This window comes from Camelus bactrianus, chromosome 27 (assembly GCF_048773025.1).
Source record: "Camelus bactrianus isolate YW-2024 breed Bactrian camel chromosome 27, ASM4877302v1, whole genome shotgun sequence".
NCBI lineage: Eukaryota > Metazoa > Chordata > Mammalia > Artiodactyla > Camelidae > Camelus > Camelus bactrianus.
The window spans coordinates 24,766,639-24,784,636 of record NC_133565.1 but is presented as its reverse complement, the minus strand read 5'-3'; the positions used below and the strand labels follow the sequence as shown (position 1 = coordinate 24,784,636).

Sequence of the window (17,998 nt, the reverse complement as noted above, 5' to 3'; positions counted from 1 at the left end):
AGTTGGCAGGGTTCAGAACCCACATAGGACATGGAGGAAGTCTGAAAAGGCTTAGCTGGGGTGTGGTCTGAGACCATTGGCTAAATTCTGATCTTCACTTTTTGAATTTTTCATGCTGTCCCTGCCTTCCATCAGGCTGGCTATGAAAAAGTTGTCTATGCCATACTTTGTCTGCTCAGGTTCAAATTACCTTTTGAGGAAACATCCCTGTCTAGAGCAGGAGCTCTCCCTTCGATGGCAGGACTCTTAAAATCCCGTCTGCCAAATGGAGAGCATCTTTTGGAGTCACAGAACATTAGAACTGAGGGTGCTGAGCCCCAAATAGAAATAGATGATTTTCTTTCTTTTTTTTTTAATTGAAGTATAGTTGATTTACAATGTTCCAGGTGTCCAGCAAAGTGATTTAGTTTTATATATATATATATATATATATATATATAAAGAGAGAGAGAGAGAGACAGGGAGAGAGAGAGAGAGAGAGACAGAGACAGAGACAGAGACAGAGAGACAGAGAGAGAGAGATTCTTTTCCAGATTCTTTCCTATTATAGATTATTACAAGATACTAAGTACAGTTCCTTCTGCTATACAGTAGGTCCTTGTTGTTTCTCTATTTTATATTTAGTAGTGTGTATCTGTTAATCCCAAATTACTAATTTATCCCTCCCCAGCTCTTTCCTCTTTGGTAACCATGTTTGTTTTCTATGTCTGTGAACTGTTTTATAAATAAGTTCATTTGTATCTTTTCTTTTAGGTTCCACATACAATGATATCATATGATATTTGTCTTTCTCTGTCTGATTTACTTCACTTAGTATGATAATCTCTGAGTCCATCCATGTTACTACAAATGGCATTATTTCATTCTTTTTTATGACTGAGTAGTATTGCATTGTGTGTGTGTATATATATATATATATATATATATATACTCCACATCTTCTTTATCCGTTCATCTGTCGATAGACATTTAAGTTGCTTCCATGTCTTGGCTATTATAAATAGTGCTGCTATGAACATTGGAGTGCATGTATCTTTTCAAGTTAGAGTTTTTGTCTTTTCTGGAAATGTGCCCAAGAGTGGGATTGCTGGATCATATGGTAACTCTATTTTTAGTGTTTAAAGGAACCTCCATACTTTTCTCCATAGTGGCTGCACCAATTTACATTCCCCCCAACAGTGTAGGAGGGTTTCTTTTTTTCCACACTCTCTCCAGCATTTATTATTTGTAGACTTTTGGTGATGGCCATTCTGACCATTGTGAAGTGATACCTCATTGTGGTTTTAATTTGCATTTCTCTGATAATTAGCGATGTTGAGCATCTCTTCACGTGCCTGTTGACTGAATAGATAATTTTCTAAGGCTACCAGCTGGTTAGTGGAAAAGCCTGCCTTCAGGCAACATGCTGGATGCCCAGTTTAGTGCAACCCATGTGACACTAAATAATACACAGATCCATTTCAAGGGTGCCCAGAACAGTTGAAAAAAGGACATGGAGAAGTGTGTTCAAGAAAGCTGGAGCTGAGGGCAGACAGATTTATGTAAGTTTCTTACCCCTCAGGCTTTTATTATCTTCCAAGACTTGAGCTCAATCCATTGGGAGAAAGATGATATCAGAGCTTGTGGGTTCTCAGACGTGTGCATGCAAGGCCCTCAGATTTTGATGGGTGCATCTCTTTTAGGATTAATTTTTACAAGATGACAGTGGGTCCAATTTGCTGTGGCACAGATGAATAATTTACCTCTGGTATTTTCTGAAAATTAGACATCACTCATTGGTGTTCCATCAAAAGCAGTGCTGGTCTTGCCATTAATTCTGGTGATGATTTTCGTTTTCAGGAGCTACGGGATAGGTAGCTGATGGGATCTTTTCCCCTGTTGGAGTGGTTTATAGACGGAAATAATTCAAGAAGCGCTGTCATTCTTTGTGCTTTGTAGGTCACTCAAATGAAAATTTAAGGACCAATGAAGCAATCCATATTTTTCAGGGAAAGCACAGCCCCTCGTGTTAAGAAGTCCTCAGGGGGATAGGTTGAACTCTGAGTGACTAGAATAACAACTCCAGTGTGCTTTGAATACGGATGGCACGCATCTGCCTGTGTGGAATGAAGACACACCTCCACACAGTCGTGTGTCTTATGACTGTGTAGCCCTGCCCGCAAACTCGCACCTACGCCTGCAAAGACACCCAGAACTGGGACATGGTGTGGTGCAGAGAAAAGTCCATGGACCTTAGAGTTAAGTAAACCTGGACACCAATCCCAGATCACCAGCTGATTGTCTAGAGCTAATCTCTTTCTTTCTCTGGGCCTCAGTTTCCCCATATGAAAAATGGGGATAATTATATCAATCCTTCCAGGTTTTAGTAAAGATTAAATGAGATCACTTACGAAAAAGATGTATAATATATAGCAGGGCTTCAATAAATGCCAATCTCTTTTCTTTTTTTCTTTTCCCTCACAATCTGCCAGCTGCTTGGGGAGATTTGATTCCATTCCCTGGAATTTCTGCAGGTCAGAAACTTCACAGCCATGTCGTAAAGACTCAGTATGGCTGCTGGAGAAGATGCAGGGAGCAAGGGGCTTTGCTTGGCTTTTCCCACCCCTTTACGCAGACGCATCTGCTTCTCAGCAAAAAGCAATCACATCGCATTGCTCTTCTCCCCAAAGGGAACCTGACCTCTGAGACCTTTCTAGGTATAGGGTATCAGGGTGATAATAGTAACAGCTTCCGTCTCTTGTGTTTTTACTATGTGCCAGGCATCGCGTTAAGTGCTTCATGTGCTTGCTTTCCACAGGCCTCTCTCTGGTGTGGGAACGGGCAGCCTCAGTACAAGGAGACCCAGGCCTGGAGAAGTGAGGCTGCTTATTCAGTTACGCAGCTAAGAAGAACTGGAGTCAGGATGTAAGCCCCAAACAAAACTTTCCCTCTTAATCAAGCGTCCCAGTAAAATGTATGTCATCCATATTTTCATTGATGTAGCATGTATTGTATTATATTTACTGTCAGTATTGCACTGGCATTGATAATGTGCATTTAAAGATTTCAGACCTTAGCATAACTCAGGTGGGTATTAGATAATGTTTGTCCCTCTCTCTCTCACTTGTTAAGAGTTATGTTTATAAACTGTAGATAAATGCCTCTCAAAGTGTGGACCCAGCTTCACCAGGGTCTAAATGGAAATTCTCAGGCTCCACCCAAGTCCTGCTGAATCAGACTGGGAAATAGGCGCAGGGATCTGTGTTTTAACAGGTCTTCAGGTGATTTGGAAGTGCCAGAAGCACTGGTATGGATATTTCTTTGAGTCTCTAGGCATACAGCTGTACAGGAAAATGGAGACTTTAAACCCATCTTCCCCTGATTGGCCCAATCAGCTGTGAGAGGTTCCTGCGTTGTGCTGAAGACCTTGCAATGTTCCTGTTTTCTGAGGACCTAGGGCAGACCTGTTATTTTGCTAAAAGCTGATAAATGAAGAATGAACCATTCGCTTCTTCTTTGACCAAGACTCTCTTCATACCCTTTTCATCCAGTGACAATAGCAGCAAGCATGGCCACGCTCTGAAAGATTTAAATACCCAATTAATCAATGGAATATTCCATTAGTGGGATAATCATTTGCCGTTGCCCTGATCTATAGTTACATCTCAGCTGGGCCTCACAAATTGATTCCTGATGAAGTTCTAATTGACTGGACCATCTGATAAAGGGCCAGTTGCAGTTTATTGAAATAGCCGGTGAGCAGTCCCTGGGGCCGGGGCCTTCCTTAGGAGAAGGCCAGGGGTGGGAAGAGGGGCAGAGGAACGTTATTTATGCCCAGTTCTCACTACACCCTCTCTCCAGTACAATGTTTATGAGTCCCCGGTGAGGGATGAGCGCTCAGAGCTGGAGGACAGGGACGAGACAGCCGCTCTGAGCCCATCCCCTGCTCTGGGTGGCAGGTGGCCAGAAAGGGATTTGCACAAGAACCCTCGGGGCAATGGTTTTCAAACACAAGTGTGCTTAACACTCAGAGAACTTAGAATGTAGAGTCCAAGTCCTAGTCCCAGACATTCAGACTTTCTGGGACTGGGGCAGGACCTAGGAATCTGCATTTTGATCAGTTGCCCATTGATTCTGATACTGGTGGTCTCCAGACCTCCCTTTGAGAAATGCTGTCTTAGGAGCTGGTGGCTTAGAAGTGGCTGTGTCTCCAGGGCTCTGCCTCCCCGGGGGGGATTTGAGTTTCTTAGGCTTTGTGTGTGGGGACAGATGTGTATTTGTCCTGTCAAAGGCTCAGCCTCTTTGGTGCCTAGCACCCCTTATTTTTTTCACTTGTTTTGAGTGATTTCTTTTCATCCCAAATAATCTTCATTTATTTTGCTAATGGATTTGCCATCACATTTTGATTACTCAAAGAAGTATGTAATTAAAACAGTACAGCATCCTCTTTGTTTCATTCACTCATTCACTAGCTTATTCTCAGACATCTTTTTAATGATGATTACGTGGCAGGCATTGAGGATATTTAAACTCCCTAAGGATAGGGATTTCTTTAAAATTGTTTTTTCTTTTTTTTTTGGTGGGGGGAGGTAATTAGGCTTATTTATTTAATGAAGATACTGGGGACTGAACCCAGGACCTTGTGCTTGCTAGGCATGTGCTCTACCACGGAGCTACACCCTCCCCTCCACCCCGAGGATATCTTTAAAAAAAAAAAAAAAAAAAACCAGGCAAATACATTGTTCCCAGTTGCAAGGAGCTTGTACTCCTTTGGAGAGACAGGCAGGGAAATGAAATGTAGCATTTGAGGGAGGTACAGGACCCCACTGCAGGTAATCTATTAGTAGGTTTTGTTGCAGGAAAAAAATATGATACCCATTAGGTTTCTTTTAAATTTGAAAATAACCCCCAGATCTCTGTATCTGTCTTTGAGAATTCCCTCAGCCCAGAAGGTCCCAGGTGAAATGAAGGCCCTGTCAGCTAAAGATGCCTCTGGGTGATCTATGTGTGTGTATGGAGATGGCTGTTTTCGGCTCTTCTGGGGATGGGAGGGCCTGTAGACACTGGGGGTAGATTTAGATACAAATGATCCAAAGTTCTGTGTATCTAAAAAGGAGCTTGGATTTGTTCCCATTATGAAGGGAAAATCACTGACAAATTTCATGCTGTGGAGAGCTGGCATCAGATTTCAGATTTCTCCCATTTTTCCATTTCTTCTTTGCCGTCTCTCCTCCTGCTCATCTTTCTCTCCCCAGTCTTTCTTGTATCTTAACACTGTTTTGTATATACGCAGCTTTAATTTGTGTTTAGATATAAATGTTCAATGTTCTTTTCTGTGAAAATACATTCTGTTGTTTTGGATGATGTGGGACAGAGTTTAGAGCTTCAGAATGTCTTAATCTGGCCCTGGGGCTATTGAATGTTTTAATTCCTTTAGACACAGCCCTGCCCCAAAGTGCCACAGGAGCATTTTGGTAGATGGAACCTTTAGTGTGGTTTAACATTCTGGTTGCATTTCCTTTGTCATGATGTTCAGCTTCTGACAGAAACCGCCAACTAGGTCAGAGAATGTTCCCGGCCATGTCTTCACTCATCTATCGTTTATTAAGTGGCTTCTCTGTGTGAGGCACCATGGGTGATGTGACTGTCATCAGGATGTGGTCTTGGCCTTCAGAGGTCCCTAGTCTAGGATAGAGGCCCCCAGGTAGGTGTGAGTCCCATTGGTGGGCACTAGGGATAATGAGGTGGGATATGAACGAGCGTTGCAGAACTGAATCACACGGTGGGAAAGGGTGTTCCCTTTTGAATTCTTTTATAATCTTTATGATTATTTTAAGGTGAAAGTCTCAGTGTGGCATCAGTGTACTTTTAACACCTCCCCAAAACTTGCTAATCTCCCTTTCAAACAGAGAGAAAAATAGCAAGTCTCAGACCCAGAGCCTGAAACAGGCTACAGATTCCAGCTGAACTTAAATAAATGTGTTAGATTTTTATTGTATTTCTCTTCTGTTTATGGCAAGTGTGGTGCCTAATTTTATGTGTCAACTTGACTGGGCCACCGAGTGCCCAGACATAATGGTCAAACATTCTGAATGTTTCTGGATGAGAGTAACACCCTGCCATGGGTGGGCCCCATCCAATCAGTTGAAGGCCTGAATAGAACAAAAAGGCTGACTCTCCCTCAAGAGGGAATTTCCTTCTGCTTGACTGCCTTGAGCTAGGGCATTAGTTTTTTTCTGGCTTTGAACTTGAACTGAAACATCAGCTCTTCCGGGGTCTCAAGTCTGCGGACCTTTGGACTGTACCTAATCATCAGCAATCCTTGTCAACTGCAGATCCTGGGTCTTGTCAGCTTCTACAATTGTGTGAGCCAATTTCTTACAATAAATCTCTCTCTTTCTCTCCCTCCATCCCCCCCCCATATATATATATATACACACACACACACACACACACACACTACTGGTTCTGCTTCTCTGGAGAACCCTGACTAATACAGCAAGTAATACTAGTATTGCATTTAAGAAGCTATGTAGAGTGTCCTTATTCAATATATTTATTTAAATAAAAAAGAAGTCCATTTAAGGAAAGATATTAAGTAAATGATAATGGAGGTCACACACAGATTTAGCAAAAATGTTGAAAAGGGTTTGGGAGATGTAAAGGTTAGGCAAGGATGCAAAGAGCCTCAGACCCAAGCAAGGATGAGAAAGGGTCAAGAGAAGAGGCTGAAGTGCTGACCACTTGTCCCACCCTCTGGGGAGAGGGAGGGAGGCAGGGATGGCCAGCGGGGAGGCTGGGCAGGGAGGCTGGCTGCTGGCTGCATTGAGAGCGTTGGACAGGGGAGTGGCTGGTGTCACAGTACAATAACTGCTGTCATAGTCTCAAATCTCAGTAGCTTACCCAGTCAAAGGTCATTTCTTGTTCACTCACAGTGGCTCTTGTAAAGGACACTTGGGGAGGAGGAGATGATTTTGTTTGAGCCCTTATTCGAGGGCCAGACTTTGCTCAACATGGGCTCCACAGAGCAGCACTGACCATGGAGCTTTCTGTGATGATGAACATGTTCTGCATCTGCACTTTGATGATCAAGTACTTGGCATGTGGTCAGTGCAACTGAAGAACCGAATATTTAATTTTCTCTCATTTTAAGGAATTAAAATTTAAATAACTGCATGTGGCTCACTGCACCATATCGGACAGTGCAGGCTGGAGCTTCATCCCCATTTACAACCATCCAGGGAGAGGGAGGGAGAGATTGCACAAGAAGTTTTATGGGCTGGGCTTGAAGGTGAAGTACAGAAGTTCATCACTTTCTCCCACGTTCCGCTTGTCAGAATGCAGTCATCTGGCTGCACTACATTCCCCAGAATGAAGTCTGAGTATTTGCCAGGACAAAGGGGAATAGGTTTGGTGAGGATCTACCCAGTCTCTGCCACTACAAATTTGGCAGAAGATGGTAACTGATAACAAGCAGTCTGAGGGTAGGCACTGGGCAGTGACATAGTTAGGGGACATCAGACAGGCTCTGCTGATGGCAGAGTTATAGTCTGAAGTTCAGGGATAGGACTCTAGTCTCTGGCTTGACAGAAGCCAGACCATGGAAGAAGTAGAAAGCTGAGAGTATAGATATATCTGAGACCTTAAAAAAGGATAGGTCTCAAGGTCAAGGTAAAACCCGGCTAGAGCAGACGCAAGGATCAGAGTAGGTCCTCCGGCAGGCTGACCCGTCACTGAGTCACTGCCTATAGAAAGGCTGCCATAGGCTCCTTATGTTTCCTTCCCTTTTGTTGTAGCTCTGAGGTGTAGAGGGGCTGAGAGCGCAGGAGGGGCCCAGGGGTTCTAGCAGTGGGAAGATGCATGGTGGGGGGTACTGCGGGGAGTCAGGCTGGTTATCTTAGAGTGAACGAAGGAGGGGAAAATCTACAGTTTATTCAACAAGCATATGGAAGACATCTCAAGGGGCAGGCAGAGAACAGGAGCTTTCGATGCACTCATTTCCACAATGAAACATTTTGATGCACCGAGAAGTCAAACTTTCATACTCTCGGCTATCTTCCACTGTTACAAACCAGGCATCTTCACGTCATCCCCTGGTCAACCCTCCCCCCTAAGGTGAGTATCAGGGATGGATTGGGAATTAGGATAAGCTGAGACTCAGAGATTTTAAACCCGGACATGGCTGAGCTGAATCAGTTGCATTGCAAAGACTGCATCTGGTTGGCCATGTGAAAATGTCTTGCTTTTCCCAGGTACTAAGTGTGGGCAGTTTTGTGGAGGAGGTGACACCTGAGCTGGGCTTTGAAGGTGAAGCGGAAATTGACAGGTAGAGATGGAGAGGAGGACACTCTAAGCTGACTATTTGACTCAGCAAACTCATAAGGAGGAGGAGTATGGGTGTGTGAGTGAGAGATGGGGAGTAGGCCAGTTGGCCAGAGGGTGTGTGGGTGCTATAAATGATCCAGTTGAGAGATTTGCTAGGTTAGGAAAGGTCTTGGATGCCTTTAGATGAAGGCATTGCCTTTATTCTGGGGGCCATGGAGGGCTATTGAGGGGTTTTGAATAAGGCACTGGCATAACAAACCTGGGCTGGGCCGGGGGAGAGATAAATGGTGTGGAATGTGATAGGAGGTTATTGCAATGATCTAGAGAGAGGCCTGGATCAGTGTGATGGCATAGACAATGGAGAGGACTCTGTGTGTGTGTGTGTGTGTGTGTGTGTGTGTGTGTGTGTGTGTGTAGGGGAAATGGGAAGAGGGGTGGGTCACTCAAGAACCTAATGCAGGATTTGCTTTAACAACTCAACAGGTATAACTTTATGTCCATTCTGCGCTTGCTTGGCCATACCTGGCTCTTGGGTTTGTGGATGGGTCAAGAGAGTGGAGGTTTTTCACACACTGCCATCCTTTTCTGTAAGAAAAACTCAAGGAATGTGCTGCTTGCTTAGGGCAAAGGTGGATCCCATTCATTTCTTGTAAAACAGTCACCTCAACCTGAGAGAGAAAGGCTGCTACTGGGATGAAAGTTCCGTGATTCTATGTGTTGGGGATTAAGAAAACGCAAGGCTGGATGGAAAGTGCTTCTCAGCTTGGGTCCCCATGGGAGCCCCACCCAGGAGATGAGAAGGCAGGTGGATGGAGAGGCTGGGGGCCAGCGGTGGAAATGAAGCAGCATCACTGAGCCTCATGAAAGCACAGTGGTGAGCAGGTTAAATCCTCCTGGCTGCCTTGATGCCTGAAATGGAAGCGAAACATGATAGAATTGAGTGTTTTCCGTCATATTACATGACCGCCGGTGCAGGAGGCTATGCTTTCAAAAGAAGGAATTTGGTGGTTAAATTTGAATCTATGACATTAACCTGATTCTTTTTACCAAGGGCAGCTGGGGGCTCGGGGAAAGAAATTTCCTTTGCCACCCAAGACTTTCAGTGTGGAAACCCAATGTAGCTTCAGCAGGAATAACTGGCGTCCCATATAGGACTAAGAAGGCAACAATTTCCTCATTGTGTGTGTTTCTGTAATGGCTTGGAGAAGCCCATATTCTCACCCTAGATAAGTGCCCAATTAGAGAGATTTCAAAGAGGGGAAAGTCTTCAAGGTACTTGGTTTTCGGGGCTTTTTTGATTCTATTTTTCTTTCTTTCTTTTCTTTTCTTTTCTTTTCTTTCTTTTCTTTTCTTTTCTTTTCTTTTCTTTTCTTTTCTTTTCTTTTCTTTTCTTTTCTTTTCTTTTCTTTTCTTTTCTTTTCTTTTCTTTTCTTTTCTTTTCTTTCTTTCCTTTCTTTCTTTCTTTCTTTCTTTTTTTCCTCATTGTGGTTTTAATCCCAAATGGAACTGGCAAGAAAAGGCAGTGTGTTATCCAGGCAAAGTTTATCTCCTGCTCATTACAGTGCAGGGAGAAGCTGGCGGAGCCTCCAGCGGTTCCTCTCCTTCTCCAGCATGAGTGGGTTATAAATGTGCGGGTTGGGCTTAGAGAAGTCCTGGCCCGATGATCAGGAGCTCACGTCACTCTACCTCCAGCTTTAGTACTACACTCCCCACCTCCCAACCCACCGTGATAAGCCCAGACCTCAGGGCAAGTTCCTACACACCTCCGAGTGCCTCTTTCTAGGCCTTCTTTGGCCCTCTGCTCCCATTTCTCAAGCACTGACCAGTCAGGAGTGTGTGAATCATCATTGTCCACAAACGTTTCCCTGGAATCTGAGCTCTGCCCGGTGACTTTGAGAAATTTGCTTAGCTTTTCCAAGCTTCAGTCTCCTCATCTGTAAAATGGGGGTCTTCAATAAGAATCCAGTTCCCAGGGCTGCTCTGAAGACCAAATTGGTCCCTGAGGGCAGGCAGTGACCTTAGGAGATGGGGTTTGGCGAGGCTGGAACCTCCTGCTGAGTGACTTTGATGGGATGGGTGCGCAGACACAGCCTGAGTTTGGCCCTTGGCTGGAGCACCTGTGAGCTGGGAGACTGGGAACAAGCTATCTCAGCTGCAGGAACTTAATTTGCTTCCTCTAAATGATGAGAGTAATAATAGTACCTAAGGCATAGGAGGTGGGAGGACTGAATGAAACAGTTGATGCGCGAGAACAAGGGGAGTTAACACAGGGTGCTTAGCACGTGCGAGATGCGCTTCTGAGCACTTCCCATACGTGGCCAGTTGGCCAGGAAGACATCTGACACGTATGATGTACCTATGGCCCACCTGGCACCAGGTCGCCACTGGGACCCAATGGGAACACAGAGATGTGGTCCCTGCCCTCCCTGTGACAGTTCAGGCGAGGAGACAGGGTGACCACACACAAACCAGCGGTTGTGCTTCAGTGGGGAATGCAGATGCCATGAGGATGCAGGAAAGGGAACTCTTTGTCTCTGAGACACGCTCAGCCCAGAAGAGAGGTTAGGATGGAGTCTTTCTGGGAGCAGCTGCCCTCCACCTAAAGGGCCTGGGGTCCTGAGCAGGGGGAGCTGGCCAGCAGGGGTGAAATGAGGCTGCTCTTTGAATGGGGTCTGAACTGAGAGGCAGGAGCATCAGAAATGCCAAAGTCTGACCCCCGGGAGTACATGTTGGAGGCTTCAGTTTTCTTGGCCCAAGGGCCCTTGTAAGAAGATGCTAGTTTCCCAAGCCCTGCCAGTCCTAGGGAAGAGCAGGTGCAAGGGAACACCCAGCCCCCACCCATGGCTGGAGCGCTGCCCCTCTCCCATTAGCCCTGGGCAGGCGTTTTGTAGTAGGCATCTCTTCCCATTAAGTTTCCCTCTCAGACCTGCATTCCTCACCAGCTCAGCATATGGATGGAATCCACAGGAGGCGGAGGGAGTGGGGAGGGGTGTCCAGCCCCAAGCATGTCACAGATGCCCACGGAGAGCTAGGGAGGATTAGAGCGAATCATTAATTGTCATTAATATGCTGGAGCTTGACAGCCCTGGGTTTATTTTTACACCAAAGCACAGACGTGCCTTGCACATGTCCCTGGGTTCCAGGCTCCGGGAGAGAAGGGAAAACTGGTTGCACTTTTCTGCCAGGCTCTCTGGAATTGGACAGCCTGCTTTCAGCTGGGCGCCCTGGTCTGGCAGAAACCATGGCTTCCAAGGGGCCTGCGCTCCCTCCTTTGTTGGCTGTCTCCCCTCCCGAGGGAGACCTCCTTCCAAAGCAGGACCTAGATCTCCCTAGCTCATAGGCTTGTCTGCCAGGGTCCTAGGGAGGGGGAAGGGAGCAGTTCAGAGAGAAGATGAAGAACATCACAGGGAGTAGCATTCAAAGGATTAAACTGCCACCAAGAAGTTCATTGTATCAGAAAGAAAGTACTGCACAGCAAGACTTGTAGAGATCCTAATGTTTAGAGATGCTAGTGTCTTTACCAGCAAATGGAATTTTGACTTGCCTTTCCTTTCAAATAGCTATTGAAAACCCAGGTTTGACTCCAAAATTGATCTGGAAGCTGATAGCTCTGGTCCCACGAGCTGGTGGTGGCATTGTGGAGACACTCCGTGAGCCCACATTGTCCTGCGGGGCTAGAGGCCCCCCAAGGGGTCAGTGTGGGGCCCCAGGAAGCCGTGAGGTGCAGTGTTGAGCCTTTACTGTGCCAGCACCGAGTGAGACCTGGGAGTTAGTCACTCTCAGCAAAGTGAGTCTGTCTATGAAGTGTTCTATCAACAGAGCAGTGGGGGCTACTTTTCCAAGTGTTAGGGGACCTGCCACCACTCCTTTTTTGATCCTGCCAGGTTTCCTTTCAGCGCTGTTGTCCTTTCCCCTTTTTCAGCGTTTGGGAGAATTTCAGCAGTTTCTTGTGTTAGTGTCCTATAGCCACTGTAACACATCATCTCAACTGTTGTCCTACAGCTCTGTGGGTTAGAAGTCCAACTTGGGTCTCCCTGGGCTGAAATCCAGGTGCCAGCAGGGCTGCATTCCTTTCTGGAAGCTCTAGGGGTGAGTCTGTTCTCTTACCTTTTCCAGCTCCTAGAGCTGCTGCATTCCTTGGCTTGTGGCTCCTTCCTCCATCTCCAAAGTCAGCAACATTACATCTCTGTGCTTTCTTCCACAGTCACATCTCCCCGGACTCTCCTCTTCCCCATTTAAGGGCCCGTGTGATGACACTTGGCCCACCCAGATAATCCAGCATTGTCTCCCTATTTTAGGGTCAGCTGATTAGCAACCTTAATTCCATCTGCAATCTTAATTCCCATTGCCATGTAACTTAATATAGTCACAGGTTCTGGGGATTAGGATGTAGATATCTCTGGGGGACTGTTATTTGCCTGCCACAGTGGTGGATTGATAACCATCATTTGGCAGTGTTGCTAGCCCCTCCTCTGTGCACCTGTGTCTGTGTGGATGCAGAGTTGGGGCAGAGACTGGAAGAGCACACTCATGACCTAGAGAGGGAGTCTTGTACTCAGCAGGGGGTGAGATCTGCTGCCCTCTGAGGGCCCTCCAGCTCCAAGGGCTATGATTTTATGACCCTTTGTTGTGGATTGAATTGTGGATTGAATGGTATCTCCCCCAGATTCCTATGTTGAAGCCCTAACCCTCAGTGTGATGGCATTTGAAGATGGGGCCTTTAAGGAGGTAGTTAAGATTAAATGAGGTCATAAGGGTGGGGCCCTAATCCAACAGGACTGGTTTTCTTATCAGAAGAGGAAGAGACACCAGGGATGTTCATGCACTGAATAAAGGGTTATGTGAAGACACAGAGAGAAGGTGGCCATCTGCAAGACAGGGAGAGAGGTCTCAGGAGAAACCAAACCTGCTGACACCTCACTCTTGGACTTCTAGCCTCCAGAGCTGTGAGAAATAAATTTCTGCTACTTAAGTCATCCAGGCTGTGGTACTTTGTTACGGTAGCCCTAGCAACCAAGACATCCTGACCGGAACAGCATTCATCTTAGTCAACATCACCATCCCACCTGGCTCAGCGCCCGTGGAGAAAGTTTACGCACACAACCCGATGGCTCCACTGACCCTCTTCCTCCCTTCAGTCTGTATTCTTGCATCTTCCTTCATCCAAAGGGGATTCTTTGGAACAAACATCACTTTCTCTGCCTTCATTCTTGCGGATTACTTTTCTGGATTCTGGAAGATTTATTGTGACTTGCTTGAGGATAGCTTTGGTGAAACCAAGAACTACACGTATCTAGAAGTCTCCTGGACTTGACTTATAGTGGGAAGAGTCAAGAGACCATTGTGAAGGTTACCTAAAACACTTACAACATGAATTCACTTTGGATCTCGCTTTTCTTACCCTGAAGCAAAGAGGCAAGATTGGATCAGGGATGGCAAAGATCAGGGATGAGCAGTTCTAATGAATGCTGAGTGGCTGCGTGGGATTACTAGGAAAGAATCCTGTGTCCAATTAGCCACGTCTGCTAAGGGGTTCTGGAGGAGAGAAAGGTAGCCATCAGGACTGCCATTCCAGAATCAAGTGAGTTTTAAGGTCTCTTCTAGCAGCAAGTTTCTAGGTCCCTTACTGATCAGAGGGGCAGGCCTAGGCTGCAACTATCCCCTGATATTGTGCTTGGAGTCATGTCCCCATCCTGCTGCCTTGGACCACCCAGGCACTTGCACTGCTGCTGCTCTTTCATTGGCTCCCTTTCCTTGCTGGCAAGGGTGCCCTAAGTCCTAAGGATGCCCGCTGCAAGGGTCCCTCTCACTGCTAATTAAGGTATTTCTTCTGAGCACTATTGTTGAGCAGATCACATTGCCCTTCACCCCACAGCCCCAGGTTTCTACTGGAATACAAATCTGATTTCACTAAGATGTGTTCTGTTGCCCAGTGGAAGATCAGCATTTGGGCTAGAACACTGCTGGAACCCCTTTGAAGTTCATCTTCACCACAAATCCAGGCAGGGAATGTGAGGGTTGGATTTTTTTCTTTCTTTCTTTTTTTTTTTAAAGCAAAGAGTGATGCGTCTAAGTGTATGTGTGTTTTTTCCTAAAGAAAGCATTTCAAATGCTCATTAGGCAAAAATATCTATTTTACATACACTGTAATCGTTCCACCTAAGATGAAATATGTTATTTTTCTTAAGTAAAGCTACAGGCAGTTTATTAGCAGAGCTAATTAACCCACAATCAGCAACTGGCTCACCTCTAATCGCAACCTGCTTGCATTCTTCGCAGAAAATGTGGTGGTGCTACAGCACTTATATTTATAAATACGTGCAATGCAATATGAACTGTATTTATGCGGACAGCATCCATTTTTTTAGCCACAAAATCTGACCTACCTAAAACAGATGGCGGGAGAACTGGTCTGCAGGTCTAGGGCCAGAGGCTGAGGCCCTTCATCTCTTTAGCAAGAGTCCTTCTTTTTTTGAACCTTTCAGCCTGTTAGGTGCCTTTTCCTCCTAACAGGTCTTCCTGGGTGAAGGGCTGTCTTCTGCATTGTGTGTTGCAAGCAGACTGTCTCCTTGTGGATGGGTGTCAGCCTCTTCCACACCTCCCTCAGTTCCTGTTGGAGGGGGTGAATGGAGGCATCCTGGCTGGAGAGATTGTTGGAGGATAGTAGACAAGTCTGCCGGGGCTTGAGCAAAAGCCCAGCCTGAAGGAATTCTTCCAAGCGTCCAAGGAACACGGCAGGCCAAGCAGAAGTGTCCCATCAGTGGCACACAGAAGATTAAAGTTTGATGGTTTATCTGCCAAAGACCCAGGAATGCTCATGTCGTGACTTGACAACTATCCTTTTATAGGATTTCAAGATGTTGAATGGGAGTGAAGAACTGAAGGGAGTAAGGAACCACTTGACAGGTGCTGGGCTGGTGCCCGGCTCTACGGTAAAGACCGCCTTAAATTCCAGGTGCACCTCTTAGGTATCTACTGCCTGTGGCCAGCTGAACGGAGAAAGGCGTTGAGGAGAGGGACAGCCAGTTCCCAGCAGGCTCCCCTGCATAGATCAGAGGGAAGAGAGAGAGCCGAGTGTGGACTCACAACCTCTAAAAACACAATGACCCAATGCGCATGGCTCGATTAATGCTCTATGCCTGGACCAATCAGATGTCCGTCTCTTTCTGGGGTTGGGATGGGTGGTTGTGAGGCAAGTGGGAATGAAAATGCTGTGGGAGAATAAACCGTTCATAGATTATTACTTATTGGAAGAAAAAAGGGAAGGAAGAAAGGGAGAAAAGAAAGAAGGCTGGGAGGGAAGGAGAGGGGAAAGAAAGAAGAAAGCGATGTTCAGAATCTACATGTCAGGCAATATGTCAAATACATTCACTATTTCACTTACTTCCTCAACCCTTTGTGTAGAACATATTACCTTCATTTTATGGAAGTGGAATTAAGATAGAAGAATCTAAAAAAAAAAAAAAAACAAAAAACCAAAAACCTGAAAACCAAAAAACCAACCAACCAAACAAACAAAAACAGGAAAATTAGCATCTGGCCCTGGGTCCATCCAGGTCTCTTTCTACTTTCTTATTTTTCAAGTGTCCACTTAGGTGGGACATAACTGTGTGTTGGATAATGAACCCACAAGGTTCTTAATGCACTTCTAACCCAGACTCCTGTTTTTCACATCAATGGGGCAAAACTTACCCATCAGTTCAGTCTGAGGAGCATCGAAGTTCTCTTGGAATTTCTAGTTACATCAAACCTAGCCCTTTGATGAGGCCCAGGTGACTTCACCTGAGTTAAAAGGGAATGGCAGTCATTGCATTCTTCTTCTACTAGACGAGTATAGGCATACACTGTCAGTTTGGCTTTAACTCACTGGCTAAACCAAGGGGTGTGCCCTGTAGGGACAGGAGATAGGGTATGGGGGTTTCTCTAGCCTTGGGCAGTGGAGGGAGACTTCGGTAGAAAGGAGTGGGAACATTCTGTAGAATGTATCAGGGTTTCCCATTGTCCCCACTGTGGGTCAGGATCCGGCAAGTGGGAGAACTAGCTTTCTGGGGTAGTGTCCATCCCCCTTCCCTGGACTTTTATTTTCAAGGCTGGGACTGGAAGCAGCTGGGATCCAGAGGCGAAGGAGGGGCAGTGCATGGAGCCAGAGCGCGAGTCTCAGAAAGCTGTCCAAGGGGGTGCCAAGTTAGGGCTGGCGAAGCGTCTACAGAGTGCGGGGGGCCTGAGACAAAGCGTAGAATCCGTGCTGCAGCAGTAACGTGGAACCCAGAGTGACCAGAGCAGGAAGCCGTGACTCAGAATGGGTGACCTGGAAGAGTTTCACAGGCAGGACCCCGCCTCCTCTGGCGGAGTTTATGTGTGAGGGTGTCCTTGGGTACACCCAGGTCACTTTTTTTGGTGGGAGTCTTAGGAACAAAAGCTCAATTCTTTTTAAGGCCGCATGAATTCACTCTGATGAGGCTTTATTTCCTGAGACTGGGGCAAGGCGTCACAAACTCACCCTGATGATAACCTTCTTTAAATCACCATCCTCCAAACTTAGGAGGTTGGTTGGGAATGAGAGGAGAGAGAAGAAAGGTAGTCCTAGGACTACCTTCCTCTTTTTGGGGTGGGGTGGGGTGCGGTGTGTGAGGCTATCACCTGATTGCTTAGTACTTATCAGAAAAGGATTTTAAGAGGGAGGTTTACCAGACGTATGAGGAACCAGCAGTTCCATGACAGACATATTAATTTGAATCTGTTTGGATTTTAGGGTGCTGGACCTATACTTAGAAAAACAGTTTCCCTTCTCTGAACTTGACCTTCCCTTGGTGTGAAAGAAAGCAGGTGGGTTGGCCATCTCAGTAAGGACTGAAGCACTGCAGTCGGTAAGTATGTCCACAAAAGATCTCAAAAGCTGTGTTGCGTGGCCGAACCTTAAAAACATGTTCAGTGAAATAAACCAGTCACAAAGGGACAAACACCAAATGGTTCCACCCTAAAATAGTCAGATTCATAGAGACAGAAAGTTGAACGGTGGCTGCCAGGGCCTGGGGCGTTATTGTTTAATGGGCAAAGATTTTCAGTTGGAGAAGATGAAAGAGATTCCAGAGATGGATGGTGGTGACAGCTGCACACCAGCGTGGGTGCGCTTCATGCCACTAAACTATAAAGTTAAAAAGCGATAAAATGGTAAATTTTATGTTGTGTATATTTTACCACACACAAAAGAAGCTGTGTTGTGTACAGTGGGGTCACAAGATCAAGAAACCCAATTTGCAGAGCTGAGACATGTTAGTAAATAGACGCCTAAGTCATCCTCTCCTAGACAAGGCTAATCATGGCCTAAAAGCAACTTTCAGGTCACTGATTCTTAAATTTGAAAAATAGTAGTGAAATCCTTTTCTCTAAAAAGACACAAGAAAACTTTTGTACAGTCCCGTTACATTAAACAAGTCCCGGAGAGATCACAGCTTAGTGGTGTGATGAGCTACGCGCAAGTCACAGGTGCACAGAGCCTGTGGGAGCAGCATTTTGTGTTACCACCTAGTGTTCTAGGGCAGTGAGTGTACCAGGAGAGAGGCGCTACTGCCTTGGGTTGCTGGGCCCCAAACACTCAGAGCCCCACGTTGGAGGAGGACGTACACGAGCTTTGTGCCTGTATCCCTGGTGTACAGCCTGGGCTTCCATCAAGTGTGTCTCTCCAGCAACAAGG

General features: G+C 46.0%; 1 long non-coding RNA gene across 3 annotated transcripts in view; it reads left to right on the top strand.

The window, feature by feature from the left end:
• The window catches only part of LOC141575219 (uncharacterized), a 109,006-nt gene that overhangs the window by 66,674 nt on the left and 24,334 nt on the right, over positions 1-17,998 (top strand). For all 3 annotated transcript variants that reach the window (XR_012502635.1, XR_012502634.1, XR_012502633.1), the window contains 2 exons: positions 2,798-2,904; positions 17,057-17,171. This is a non-coding gene — a long non-coding RNA (uncharacterized LOC141575219). The remainder of the gene's footprint in view (positions 1-2,797; positions 2,905-17,056; positions 17,172-17,998) is intronic.